The sequence below is a fragment of the Schistocerca serialis genome, chromosome 2 (genome assembly GCF_023864345.2).
Source record: "Schistocerca serialis cubense isolate TAMUIC-IGC-003099 chromosome 2, iqSchSeri2.2, whole genome shotgun sequence".
Lineage (NCBI taxonomy): Eukaryota > Metazoa > Arthropoda > Insecta > Orthoptera > Acrididae > Schistocerca > Schistocerca serialis.
Window position 1 is genome coordinate 836059067 of NC_064639.1, and position 14848 is coordinate 836073914.

Here is a 14848-nt window from a genome sequence, read left to right on the forward strand (position 1 = left end):
CTAATATGTACAAAGAATATTTAGCAAAACAAGACACTATTTCCCAGCAAGTCTCAAAGCATTGTGGAGGTCTTTGGTCCCGTAGACTAATATTAATATGAGGTTTCTGGAGGCCGAAAATCTCCTCTGTAGAAAGCAATATGGGTTCCAACAACAACAATTGTGTGAAACCGAGCTCGCCCTGTTCGTTCAAGAGATATAGAAAGCAGAGAACTGCGAGCTCACATCAACAGAGCTTTTGAACAGGTTGATAGCGACATGCTCTATCGAACGAGGGAAGAACCTGATAGGTATCTTGAAATCAGGAGAATCAGTAGTGGGTGTGGGAGGGGGGTGACGGGGAGACGGAATCGGCACGTGTGAAATTCTTGTAATACCTCAAGAAAACTTGATGAGTTTCTCTATCTGCGTGCAAAACCCTATGACCATACGTCAAATAATATATATACAGCCAATCTGTCAAATCACATCAATCATTTATACACTGAAGAGCCAAAGAAAGTGGCACACTTACCGTATACCGTGTAGGGCCCCCGCGAGCACGCAGAAGTGCCGCAACACGACTTGACTAATGTCTGAATTAGTGCTGGAGAGAATTGACACCATGAATCCTGCCGGGCTGTCCACAAATTCGTAAGAGTACGAGGAGGTGGAGATCTCTTCTGAACAGCACGTTGCAAGGCATCCCAGATATGCTCAATAATTATTATGCCTGCAGGGTTTGGTGGCCAGCAGAAGTGTTCAAACTCAGAAGAGTGTTTGGAGTCACTCTGTAACAATTCTGGATGTGTGATGTGTCGCAATGTGGATGGATTCAGGTGATCAGACAGTATGTTTACGTACGTGCCACCCGTCAGAGACGTATCTGCACGTATCAGGGGTGCCATATCACTCTAAGTGCACACTCCGCACACCATTACAGAGCCTCCACCAGCTTGAACAGTCCACTGCTGACATGCAGGGTCCACGGGTCCATGATATTGTCCCCAAACCCATACACGTCCATCCGCTGAATAGAGTTTGAATCGAGACTCGTCCGACCAGGCAACATGTTTCCAGTCATCAACGGTGCAATGTCGGTGTTGACGAGCCCAAGCAAGGCGTAAATCTTTGTGTCGTGCAGTCAGCAAGGGTACACGAGAGGGCCTTCGGCTGCGAAAAATTGTATCAATGATGTTTCGTTGAACGGTTCGCACGCTGACATTTGTTGATGGCCCAGCATTGAAACCTTCAACAACTTGCGGAAGGGTTGCACTTCTGTCACATTGAACGATTCACTTCAATCGTCGTCCGTCCCGTTCTTGCAGTATCTTTTCCGGCCGCACCGATGTCAGAGATTTGATGTTTTACCGGTACGCTCGTGAAATGGTCGCACGGGAAAATCCCCACATCATTGCTATCTCGGAGATGCTGTGTCCCATTGGTCGTGCGCCGACTATAAGATCACGCTCAAACTCACTTCAATCTTGATAATCTGCCATTGTAGTAGCAGTAACCGATCTAGCAACTGCTCCAGACACTTGTTGTCTTACATAGGTGTTGCCGGCCGTAGCGCCGTATTCTGCCTGTTTACGTATCTCTGTATTTGGACAAGTTTGCCTATACCAGCATCAAATGGCTCTGAGCACTATGTGACTTAACATTTGAGGTCATCAGTCCCCTTGAACTGGGAACTACTTAAACGTAACTAACCTAAGGACACCACACACATCCATGCCCGAGGCAGGATTCGAACCTGCGACCGTAGCGGTCGCGCGGTTCCAGACTGTAGCGCCTAGAACCGCTCGGTCACTCCGGCCAGCATACCAGCTTCTTTGGCGCTTAAGTGTTATAATCTCGTATGTGTTGTAGTCAGCGCCACATATACCAGACATTGGGTCTGAAGGGGACGTGCAGCTGCATTGTCACCCCCATCATCTAACACTTCTTGATTTTGTTTTTTGAGGAATATAAAATACCTGGTGAATGTGACACCTTTTCTAGACAAAGAAAACATTTCTTGTCAGCATCCTAGCAACGTCTGATGAGATTCGTGCAATGCGTGGCGTAGTTGGTAGAATGCATCACAATTTTCTAAGAAGGGTGTGTCTGTATTGAATGTGGTGGTCAGAATTTTGAACACCTTCTGTAATGAGATTTTCGCTCTGCATCGGAATGTGCGCTGATATGAAACTTCCTGGCAGATTAAAACTGTGTGCCTGACAGAGACTCGAACTCGGGACCTTCTGTAATGTACAGCTTTGTTGTGTAACCAGAATATTATATTCGTCGAAATGAAGGCGCGTTTGCATTGGTTGCCCCTGTCGTTCCAGTCATTCCAAAGTCTTCACTGGCTCAGGATTACTTCCTGAGTTGTGTTTCGCCACATGTATCAGCTCCTTCAGTTTGTGCACACCGTTCTGAAGTATCCCGTACAGAGGCTCTCTAACCAGGGCCGGAAGCGAGCGCCATCTGTCGGCTCCTCGCAGAACTTCCGACGGGCCAGCCGGGTGCCGCGCGGGGGTAGGGTCTGGAGCGGGGCCGCTGTTTGCCGCCAAATTGAATTGTCGGCGCCCCTCGCACAAAGAGAGGCGAGAGGCGGCCCACAAAAGGCGCTGGCGAGGGCGGGGGCGGGCTCGCGCGTGCCCCGGCCTGCGTACACAAAGTGCCGGCGCGGAAACACACATACATCAGCCAGCGACTCGGGCCGTGGAGAATGGCCGCCGCGGTCGTGTTTGGCGGGGTGGAGGTCGGCTCGAGCTGTCCGCACGAGGGTTCACCTCGCGTCAGTTAGTAACGCTGTCTAAATAACAGCAAACCAGTGTCGGGGGAGAACTCGCACCACCTTCGACAAAAAGTCAGTCTTGCAGGACTCTGAGGTGTCCTAGCAAACCCTTTGAGGTTGCCGCCAGGTTCTACCTTCGGCAATAGCACCTTACAGAGCGCAATCAGAGCGCACCACAATACCGGACAGCAACAAAATTTATTGTTCCTCGCATATAACTTATTTTCCCTATAGCGGCTTTGACGCTCTGGAGGACAACGGGGGACAAGGTGGGTGGGACCTTCCGTGGTATACAGTCGCTACAATGGACTCCGAAACATACATACAGCAACAGCCCGCGAAAGGGATAGTTTCAGGCTTCGATTCGCAGTCCGATACAGAGATTTAATCTACCAGAAAAGCAGAGGATAGGGTTACAGAAAGAAAAATAATAAAGTCGGTTAAGGTCCAAGCAGTGTAGTCCTGAACTGCTATGTGTTACACACACAAAAAGGAAACAATGCATCTTACTGCTTATGAAATAACAACACAAGAACCCTCTGTTGTTATTTATAGTTTGTAGGAAACTGTCTTCCTCCAGTATAGGCAAAAAACAAATCCACACAGGTCCGTCGAAGCGACTTCGATCACTGGTCGCCTGCCCCAATTGACGAATTCGTGAATATTTAATGGAATCACCATGTATGGTCGATGTCAACACCCAGACGGCATTTGTTTACGATGCATCGTAAGAGACAGACCCGGTAAAATCTTATTGAGCTCTCTACCTGGTGACGTTAGCGAAGTTTTTTTAGTTTGTAGTTTTACTCCGTTGGATGTTACAAAAATAACGCGGGGAGAGAGAGAGAGAGAGAGAGAGAGAGAGAGAGAGAGAGAGAGAGAGAGAGAGACTGCTGTCAAGGAAGGCTCGGGCGTGATTACACTGTCGAATTCCTAGTGTAGTAACCATAGGAATACGATAAAGGAGATCAGGACATGTACAGGGGGGGAAATTTATAGACAGTCATTCGATATCAAAGAACTGTATGTGATATGCTTCTTCTTTGTTCAGTCTGCGTGTACTCTGCGTGGTTGTGAATTACCTCCTGTACTTTAGTGTGCTATTCTCCTCATTGTGGTAGCCTTCTACATTTTCAGTGATGGGTGGAGGACTTGACAGCCTTCTAACTAATGGAACAGTGCTGTCGTGTGACGGGCTTTCGAGAGAGCTAGCATGGCTCTGTGACTTGGCGGAGGACATCTCTAACTTATCGAAATCAAGTGGATTCAAATGCTATACATCTAAACTGGAGGATTCGAAAGAATACGGCAGATAAGCGATATTTTGACGAAAGGGAGTTGAGAGGTGACCTCTATACCGTTTCTCCTAAGTATTGTGGACTGACATACTACAACCTCTCACATACGACACGCGAATTGACTGCAGTGAGAAAATTAGGGGCTAATACGTAGAGTTTCACCGAGAGCCAATCAGCAGCAGAAGTTCCGTCTTATGTTTCCGCAATAAATAAGAGACAACATTCTTTCATGAGTTTTGTGTGCATATAAATAGTTGGACTGAAATCGTAGGCACAGTAAATTTATATCCAAATCTATACCCGTACTCTGCAAGCCATCGCACGGTGTGTGTCGGAGGGTACCCTATACCACTACCAGTCATATCCTTTCCTGTTTTACTCTCAAATAGAGTGAGGAAAAGAAAGACGACATATACCTCCGTATGAGCGTTGATTTCTGTAATCTTATTATCGTTGTCCTTACGCAAAATACATGTTCGTGGTGGTAGATTCCTTCTGCAGTTAGCTTCAAATGTCAGTTTTCAATAGCGTTCCTCGAAAAGAATATCGCTTTCCCTCCAGGGATTTCCTTTTGAGTTACGTGGTGAGTTTAATCTAATTTACTTAGCTTTTAGTGTAGAGTTGGTTCCAGTTCTTCTTGTCCAGGGGTCTGATTCCTGAAGCTGAAATTCTCACACTTTAGGTCCTCCTGGTTGAATAGATCTAAATAAATTTGAAGTCTGTTGTTGCAGATTTTTTGTTGTTACCCTAATATATTTTGTCACATTTTAGTATATCGTACAGTTTTTTGAATTGCCAGATCAACAAAGCTGAAATTACATTGTTCGCCCAAATTACAAAAATACGTACGATCACATCAGAGGCATGCTTACTACTACCTCACTCTTCGGTAATAACCATATTCCAAAGGGTTTACAATTTTTCTTGACAAATGAACTTCTATTACTTTCGATTATTATTTCATAAATGAATCCACGAATAAATAAAATAAACAGTTGTAGATTACGTAATTAATAGTAGAAATTTTAAGTGTGCCAAATAAATCGTAATTTCAAATGTTTCTAAGAAAAGTTTTAACTGTATATTCGAAACTAGTATTTTTCGATTATAACATCCAAAATAAAGTAATTCCATTTCATAAATTTTAGCTTGAAAAAAAGATAAACATACTGTGTATAAAAGTATATGAAAGTTGTCAGAGAAGCACCTGAGATAACACTGACCTGTCCAAAATTCGAAAAATAATACTGGTATCGACAACTGCTGTAAAGGAAAAGTAATGCTAGAGGAGGATGTCCCGTTACACAGTGACGAAAAAAAGTGCCGGATGGCCGGCTCTTATCAGCAGCGGCAGGCACAGGATCCGACGGTGGCGCCCTCTGGATAGCTGAATAGTGAACTTGTCAGTATGCTAGTAGAGCGACGACGGAAGTGGACATGTGTGTTGCGCGAGAAGATTCAATATGGCGAGTGTTTGTGCTGGAGAGTTATTCCCCAATCATGTAAATTTATCGGTTGACGGCTGATCGGTCACTGTGACCATCTCTCCGTCCTTTGAGCCTCCGTTACGACTGCAACAGCCGGTGTGGCCGGCCGCGGCCGCAGGTCTTCTGCAGTCGGTAGAACGCACGCTCTTTACAGTCGCAGGTGTGGAAGGTTTTTTTCGCCAGATATGTTTCAAGGAAACATTGTGGTGTTCTCAAACGTCGGTATTCAGTGCTACGATCTAGTTGTGGCGGAAATGTAATTACTTGATTTGCGTAATATTTGTGTGTGATTCTCAAACGTTGAAAATATATTTTATTACGAAAAAGAATCATCGTAAGGTGGTGATGAGTGTTTTAAGTGATCTATTTGACTCCTCTAAATTCTTAAACTATTATTTTCATAGGGTAGACGAAACAGACTATTCCCGCATTTCTTTCGTAATTGCGCGAGCTCTCCCTTTCTTCCCAGCATTAGCCAAAACGAACATAGTATTCTGTGCACGGATGAAAACCACCGTCTGCATGACAGGACAGAATCGTTCACGCACAAACAGGAAGTAGCCACTTGCGAGAGAGCAGAGGTGGTTTCCCGGGCATCAGATATCTAAGGACGCCGAGTTCCGTTCCGCGGTTGCTGGACTGTCCAGGTGGTGACGCTCGAGGCGTCCTCTGGGTAGATGAGTAGCGAGCTAGTGCTCAGTATGCATTTGGCTGCCTTCGTCATCTCGTGGGTTACGGGCAACGCATGGACGAGAGTTTTTGTGTGCTTAAACATCTCTGCATACAAGACGCCCGATGGCGAGTGTCTTTGAAATTATATTATTTGAGTTGCTCCGTCTGTCTATACACGTGCGGATGGACCATGTCACTCTTTGTGATGTGATCACCAGTCAGTGGTTCCCAATTATGGCGTTTCACTGCGATCGTTCCCTAATTGTACGATGGCCTGGGCACAAAGTTTCCGGACACTGTGGGAAGCAGACATGTTGTCACGATGGTCCCAGCGAAGTGCAGTGAGGGAGTTATTTTTCTAGTGAACAGTATTTGCTCAGAGCTGTTAACGGGTGTATGTTTTATGGAGTCTGTTTGCGGTGTATGTGTTAGGTAATTCATGACCTTTGAGAATGTTTAGGTCATTATTAGCGATGTTTTATTTGTGATATATTATTCCCACCGCCAAGACGTTGCAGTGTAATCAGAGCAAGACATCACATCTGGTGTTTGTGGTAGTGGAAAGCTAGTGCTTCCTACTACCTCTTACCTGTCAGGACAATCACGCAAAGGGTTGCTGTCACCAGACACTTTGTCCGGGGACATTTGCGACTTCCGGTCTGCACGTTACGTGAGCCAACCCTGTGTGTTGGCTCTCTTCCGACCTGCGCATGCTACAATATGTGGCTGTGGTTCCCACCACATCTGACCCGCGGTTGGTGCAAAGACGTGATCGGCAGGTTTTTTCCGCCGGATATGGGTTGTGGTGGTGGAGGAGGGTGCTGGTGTTAGTGCATACGAGACCTCGGATACATTGGCACGTGGTGTTTACGCAAATTGCAATATTCCACACAGTGGATCAATCAATTTGATGAAATATTTCCCACAAATTATGCAAACGGTCAATCAAATGTCCCTCGATTTTTCGGGAAACAGATTGTGTGATCGATGTAGTAAGGATTTAGATCAAACTGCAACAGTATCCGCCGACAGGGTTTGAGGTGGTGCCATAAGAGTGGAGGTACTGCATCGGAATTATTTCCCATAAGGAAGGTGCCTTGTCTGCCGCAAACTGACTAAATAAAGAACATGCAGCAATATATTATTGACACTGATTTGAATTAAATTTGAAGAGGTTGAAAAAATCAGCCAACCAGTTGCAAACCAAAGGTTTATTTAGCCCTTGAGCTTGGTTTCAATATTTATAAAAATATCTTCTTCTGATGGAGTAAGTCTTGCTAGATCACGTGGTGGTAAAATACATTAGCTAAAGCCAAGTGGCTCTTGTCATGTATAAAATTGTTATTAAAACCGGCAACATCAGATGTCATGGCTTAAGAAGCATCCAGATTACACTCAGCATGCCGGTACATCATAATAAATACAAAAATGTATTCGCCTACATTTGTGCCTTTATTCCGATGTACACTGAGTGTAGTCTGGATGCTGTCTTAAGCCAAGCCGTGTGATGTGTCGTCCATTCTACATAGAATCACTAAAATTGTTCTGATCACAATAGAGCCTCAAAGTGTTACGTATGGAATGGGTGATGTAGAAGACTGTTCTAAGCGTTACGTCTGACAATAGCGGCACTGAGACTAAGTGCAGAGACAAACATAGACAATACGAAAGGAGAAACGAACATCAACAGGAAGACGTCCTTCACGCTACACTACTGAGTATTGAGAATTGTCAGTACAAGTAAAATGGCCCGTATCTCAACATCTATTTGTATCTAGACCAATGTTTATGGGATTTTTTTCCCCTACGTGTGACAATACTATCTCTAGTAAGAATATGGGACACTATTTTGAATTCGCCTGTATATGTTTTTTTGCAAGATCACTTCAATTGACAAAAACAGCCTCTATAAGCAAACAGGGTGTAGTGGTGTCATCATTTGGCTATCGGCCTTTAACGAAACACTTTTCTTTTGTCTGTTCAAATGGTTCAAATGGCTCTGAGCACTATGGGACTTAGCTTCTGAGGTCATCAGTCCCCTAGAACATAGAACTACTTAAACCTAACTAACCTAAGGACATCACACATATCCATGCCCGAGGCAGCTTTTGTCTGTGTATATGACAATTTCTGTCCTTCACTTATTATGGGAGAGGCGTAGTGGTTGGCTGTCCATCTTTGAATTCGGAAATAAAAATAAAATCGTTGTCCCAGATGCATAGACTTAAGCTTTTCTTGCACGTGGCCCACGTTTTTCGAGCAATTTCTCAAATTTATGAGATTTAGCAAATATAATTGTGATTTTCTCAATAATAATAAGGACAGTCTAAGTAACTTTTTTCTTTTTCTTCTTTTTTTCAGTTATCATCAGTAGTGTTATTTTTATGACATGTAGATAGTATCCAAAATCGTCAATATTAACACAGAGGTTAGCTAATTTTACTATCCATTAAATTCATTTCGTTAATTAGAATACAATGGGGTGATTAGTTTGCCTAAAAACTGTGTTAATTACAAGATAGCACTAATATAAAACTTCGTTGTCATTATTCAAATCGAAAGATACACCCAGCATACAGCAACCTGATGAAATAAATAAAAAAATATACGTAAAAAAGTGAAGCGGCTATTCAGATAATGTTCAAAATACGGTAGTAACTTATACATTCAGTTAATTTCCGAGCAATTCGCATTCATAGTTAAAATATTGTTACTGAAATTGAATCTCATGATTTGGCAAACTAGCTAGCGTAATTTAATAGGAGTCATTCATTTATATAAAAGTCTTCACCCAAACAATTCTTATTCCAACTATTCAGATATTCAGAAATGGAAATCTGTTAGAATAACTAAATATAAGAGCAAGGGACAACAGCTAAATGTAGTTTTAATTAATGTAATAGTATAAAAGAGAGGCCGTTGGAAGCCATTTTAGTCTTTCTGCAGGAGGCTACGAAATGTGCAAGATGTATGTCCGCCGATAATGGGAAATTTACCGGCGACGAACGCAAATTATAAGTCGTACAATGTGCCGAGTTGTATACAAATTTCCCATCTGGGAGATGTTTCTGTATTTCAGTGAGTGATTTGAACAATTGACTGTGAACTTGCAACTGATCTCATTTTTTTTTGGTCATCAGTCTACTGACTGGTTTGATGCGGCCCGCCACGAATTCCTTTCCTGTGCTAACCTCTTCATCTCAGAGTAGCACTTGCAACCTACGTCCTCCATTATTTGCTTGACGTATTCCAATCTCTGTCTTCCTCTGCAGTTTTTGCCCTCTACAGCTCCCTCTAGTAAAAAAATGGCTCTGAGCACTATGGGACTCAACTGCTGTGGTCATAAGTCTCCTAGAACTTAGAACTACTTAAACCTAACTAACCTAAGGACATCACACACATCCATGCCCGAGGCAGGATTCGAAGCTGCGACCGTAGCGGTCGTGCGGTTCCAGACGGTAGCGCCTTTAACCGCTCGGCCACTTCGGCCGGCTCCCTCTAGTACCATGCAAGTCATTCCCTCATGTCTTAGCAGATGTCCTATCATCCTGTCCCTTCTCCTTATCAGTGTTTTCCACATATTCCTTTCCTCTTCGATTCTGCGTAGAACCTCCTCATTCCTTACCTTATCAGTCCACCGAATTTTCAACATTCGTCTATAGCACCACATCTCAAATGCTTCGATTCTCTTCTGTTCCGGTTTTCCCACAGTCCATGTTTCACTACCATACAATGCTGTACTCCAGACGTACATCCTCAGAAATTTCTTCCTCAAATTAAGGCCGGTATTTGATATTAGTAGACTTCTCTTGGCCAGAAATGCCTTTTCTGCCATAGCGAGTCTGCTTTTGATGTCCTCCTTGCTCCGTCCGTCATTGGTTATTTTACTGCCTAGGTAGCAGAATTCCTTAACTTCATTGACTTCGTCACCATCAATCCTGATGTTAAGTTTCTCGCTGTTCTCATTTCTACTACTTCTCATTACCTTCGTCTTTCTCCGATTTACTCTCAAACAATACTGTGTACTCATTAGACTGTTCATTCCGTTCAGCAGATCATTTAATTCTTCTTCACTTTCACTCAGGATAGCAATGTCATCAGCGAATCGTATCATTGATATCCTTTCACCTTGTATTTTAATTCCACTCCTGAACCTTTCTTTTATTTCCATCATTGCTTCCTCGATGTACAGATTGAAGAGTAGGGGCGAAAGGCTACAGCCTTGTCATACACCCTTCTTAATACGAGCACTTCGTTCTTGATCGTCCGCTCTTATTATTCCCTCTTGGTTGTTGTATATATTGTATATGACCCGTCTCTCCCTATAGCTTACCCCTACTTTTTTCAGAATCTCGAACAGCTTGCACCAGTTTATACTGTCGAACGCTTTTCCAGGTCGACAAATCCTATAAAAGTGTCTTTATTTTTCTTTAGCCTTGCTTCCATTATTAGCCGTAACGTCAGAATTGCCTCTCTCGTTCCTTTACTTTTCCTAAAGCCTAACTGATCGTCACCTAGCGCATGCTCAATTTTCTTTTCCATTCTTCTGTATATTATTCTTGTAAGCAGCTTCGATGCATGAGCTGTTAAGCTGATTGTGCGATAATTCTCGCACTTGTCAGCTCTTGCCGTCTTCGGAATTGTGTAGATGATGCTTTTCCGAAAATCAGATGGTATGTCGCCAGACTCATATATTCTACACACCATTCTGATGGAATGTTATCTATCCCTTCTGCCTTATTTGACCGTAAGTCCTCCAAAGCTCTATTAAATTCCGATTCTAATACTGGATCCCCTATCTCTTCTAAATCAACTCCTGTTTCTTCTTCTATCACATCAGATAAATCTTCACCCTCATAGAGGCTGTCAATGTATTCTTTCCACCTATCTGCTCTCTCCTCTGCATTTAACAGTGGAATTCCCGTTGCACTCTTAATGTTACTACCGTTGCTTTTAACGTCACGAAAGGTTGTTTTGACTTTCCTGTATGCTGAGTCTGTCCTTCCGACAATCATATCTTTTTCGATGTCCTCACATTTTTCCTGCAACCATTTCGTCTTAGCTTCCCTGCACTTCCTATTTATTTCATTCCTCAGCGACTTGTATTTCCGTATTCCTGATTTTCCCTGAACATGTTTGTACTTCCTCCTTTCATCAATCAACTGAAGTATTTCTTCTGTTACCCATGGTTTCTTCGCAGCTACCTTCTTTGTACCTATGTTTTCCTTCCCAACTTCTGTGATGGCCCTTTTTAGAGATGTCCATTCCTCTTCAACTGTACTGCCTACTGCGCTATTCTTTATTGCTGTATCTATAGCGTTAGAGAACTTCAAACGTATCTCGTCATTCCTTAGTACTTCCGTATCCCACTTCTTTGCGTATTGATTCTTCCTGACTAATGTCTTGAACTTCAGCCTACTCTTCATCACTACTATATTGTGATCTGAGTCTATATCTGCTCCTGGGTACGTCTTACAATCCAGTATCTGATTTCGGAATCTCTGTCTGATCATGATGTAATCTAATTGAAATCTTCCCGTATCTCCTGGCCTTTTCCAAGTATACCTCCTCCTCTTGTGATTCTTGAACAGGGTATTCGCTATTACTAACTGAAAGTTGTTTCAGAACTCAATTAGTCTTTCTCCTCTTAAATTCCTTGTCCCAAGCCCATATTCTCCTGTAACCTTTTCTTCTACTCCTTCCCCTACAACTGCATTCCAGTCGCCCATGACTATTAGATTTTCGTCCCCCTTTACATACTGCATTACCCTTTCAATATCCTCATACACTTTCTCTATCTGTTCATCTTCAACTTGCGACGTCTGCATGTATACGTGAACTATCGTTGTCGGTGTTGGTCTGCTGTCGATTCTGATTAAAACAACCCGGTCATTGAACTGTTCACAGTAACACACCCTCTGCCCTACCTTCCTATTCATAACGAATCCTACACCTGTTATACCATTTTCTGCTGCTGTTGATATTACCCGATACTCATCTGACCAGAAATCCTTGTCCTCCTTCCACTTCACTTCACTGACCCCTACTATATCTAGATTGAGCCTTTGCATTTCCCTTTTCAGATTTTCTAGTTTCCCTAACACGTTCAAGCTTCTGTCATTCCACGCCCCGACTCGTAGAACGTTATCCTTTCGTTGATTATTCAATCTTTTTCTCATGGTAACCTCCCCCTTGGCAGTCCCCTCCTGGAGATCCGAATGGGGGACTATTCCGGAATCTTTTGCCAATGGAGAGATCATCATGACACTTCTTCAGTTACAGGCCACATGTCCTATGGATACACGTTACGTGTCTTTAATGCAGTGGTTTCCATTGCCTTCTGCATCCTCATGTCGATCATTGCTGATTCTTCCGCCTTTAGGGGCAATTTCCCACCACTAGGACAAGAGAGTGCCCTGAACCTCTATCCGCTCCTCCGCCCTCTTTTGACAAGGCCGTTGGCAGAATGAGGCTGACTTCTTATGCCGGAAGTCTTCGGCCGCCAATGCTGATTATTTATCAAAGTTTAGGCAGTGGCGGGGATCGAACCCGGGACCGAAGACGTTTTGATTGTGAATCAAATACGCTACCCCTAGACCACGGGTCTACCAACACTGATCTCATACACTGTATTAACTTTCAACAGTGCATTCTGCAAACTGTGACTGTAGCATTGCACCGTGAACTGTGTAATTTCCATATCATACTTACTGTGCACAGCGTGTTGGTTTTAATATGACTGGCCACCTGTAAGGACAGTGTAATTAGAGAATGTGTTAATGATTTACTTGCCATACGTTAATAATTTTGTTTAATCACTTCAGTGTTAGGTTACTGCATTCGAACAATCTCGTTCTATGATATCAACAGAGTGTATTATGTGGATAAATAATTATCTGTGCACAAATTAAAGTAAATGAGACTCAGTTTGACCCTAAACCGCAGGTTATGGTTCAAATGGCTCTAAGCACTGTGGGACTTAACATCTGAGGTCATCAGTCCCCTAGAGTTAGAACTACTTAAACCTAACTAACCTAAGGACACCACACACATCCATGCCCGAGGCAGGATTCGAATCTGCCACCGTAGCAGCAGCGCGGTTCCGGACTGAAGCGCCTAGAACCGCTCGGTCACAGCGGCCGGCTAAACCGTAGTTTATGCTACAACGAAGTGGAATTAAATATTTGAGCTGCAAACCTAGTGAGCACGACGTCATTTAAAATAGCCTACTTTAGACAACAATTTTTCAGCCAGATTTGACGTAGGTGCACTTACCGATGGCACATTTGCACAGATAAATAAGGATACGTTACAATTCGAAGAACGTAACATGCCTTTAATTTTACCTAGCTATATTTAAGACGAAATAGCGATATACGATACGATAAAGGGACATCCGAAATATGACATTTATTAACGATGGCGTTCCGCAGAAGTGGACAGGAAACAATGCAGCAGTCATGTGACACAGAACTGAGGATAAGCCACGTATGTGTGCTTGTGTCCGTTCAAGGTCAGAGCCGTAAATTTAGACCAGTTTATCTGTGACGAGTTCACGGAAGCGACCTCATATGCCGTGCCGCCAGCTAACGTATTCCTCGTTAGGGCGCCCTTGGCCAAAGACGGGCACTTCCTGGCGAGTGTTGCGGCAGCGGCCTGCTAATCGCGCCCGCACAGTGTCCGCGCGTCATCGGCCACCAGGGAGCCGCCTGTGCGGGGAACCCCGAGCACCGCCGGCTATCACCTGCGCCCCGGCGCGGCGCAACATTGCGTCACTGGGCCATTATGGCGCTGCTCACCACATGGGGTCGCGTGTCCTGGAAGCCGTGCCTGGCACTAGACACTGTGCTGCCTGTTCGTTCTAAACTGCTGGCCATTGTTTTCCTTTCCTTCTTTTAAGCCAGTTTTCGTTAAACACCAGCAAGTATATCAAATAACGAAATATTACTTGTTGCGCGTATACTGTACAATGGGAAGAATACATCGAGCTGACAAAAGTCAAGGGATATGTCCTAGTATCGTGTCGAACCTCCTTATGCCCGGCATAGTGCAGCAACTCCGCGCGTCTTTGGAAGTCCCCGGCAGAAATATTGAGCCACGCTGTCTCTATAGCCGTCGATAATTACGAATGAGTTGCCGGTGCAGAATTTTGCGCACGAACTGACCTCTCTATTACGTCCCGGGTGAATGTTGGGATTAATGTTGGGTGCCGGCCGCTGTGGCTGAGCTGTTCTAGGCACTTCAGTTTGGAACCGCGCGACCTCTACGGTCACAGGTTCGAATCCTGCCTCGGGCATGGATGTGTGTTGTGATGTCCTTAGGTTAATTAGATTCGAGTAGTTCTACGTTCTAGGGGACTGATGACCTCAGATGTTAAGTCCCATAGTGCTCAGAGCCATTTGAACCATTTTTTTTTATTGTTGGGCGACCTGGGACTCTAGATCATTTGCTCGAACTGTCCCGAATGTTGTTCAACCAATCGCGGTCAATAATTTATAAATAAGTTTACATGGTTACATATCTACGCATGTTACATTCATAAAGATACAACTCATTGGTAATCGATCTCAGTTCTTTTTCTTTCTTAAATTCTACCTCTTAGCCGGCCGGAGTGGCCGAGCGGTTCT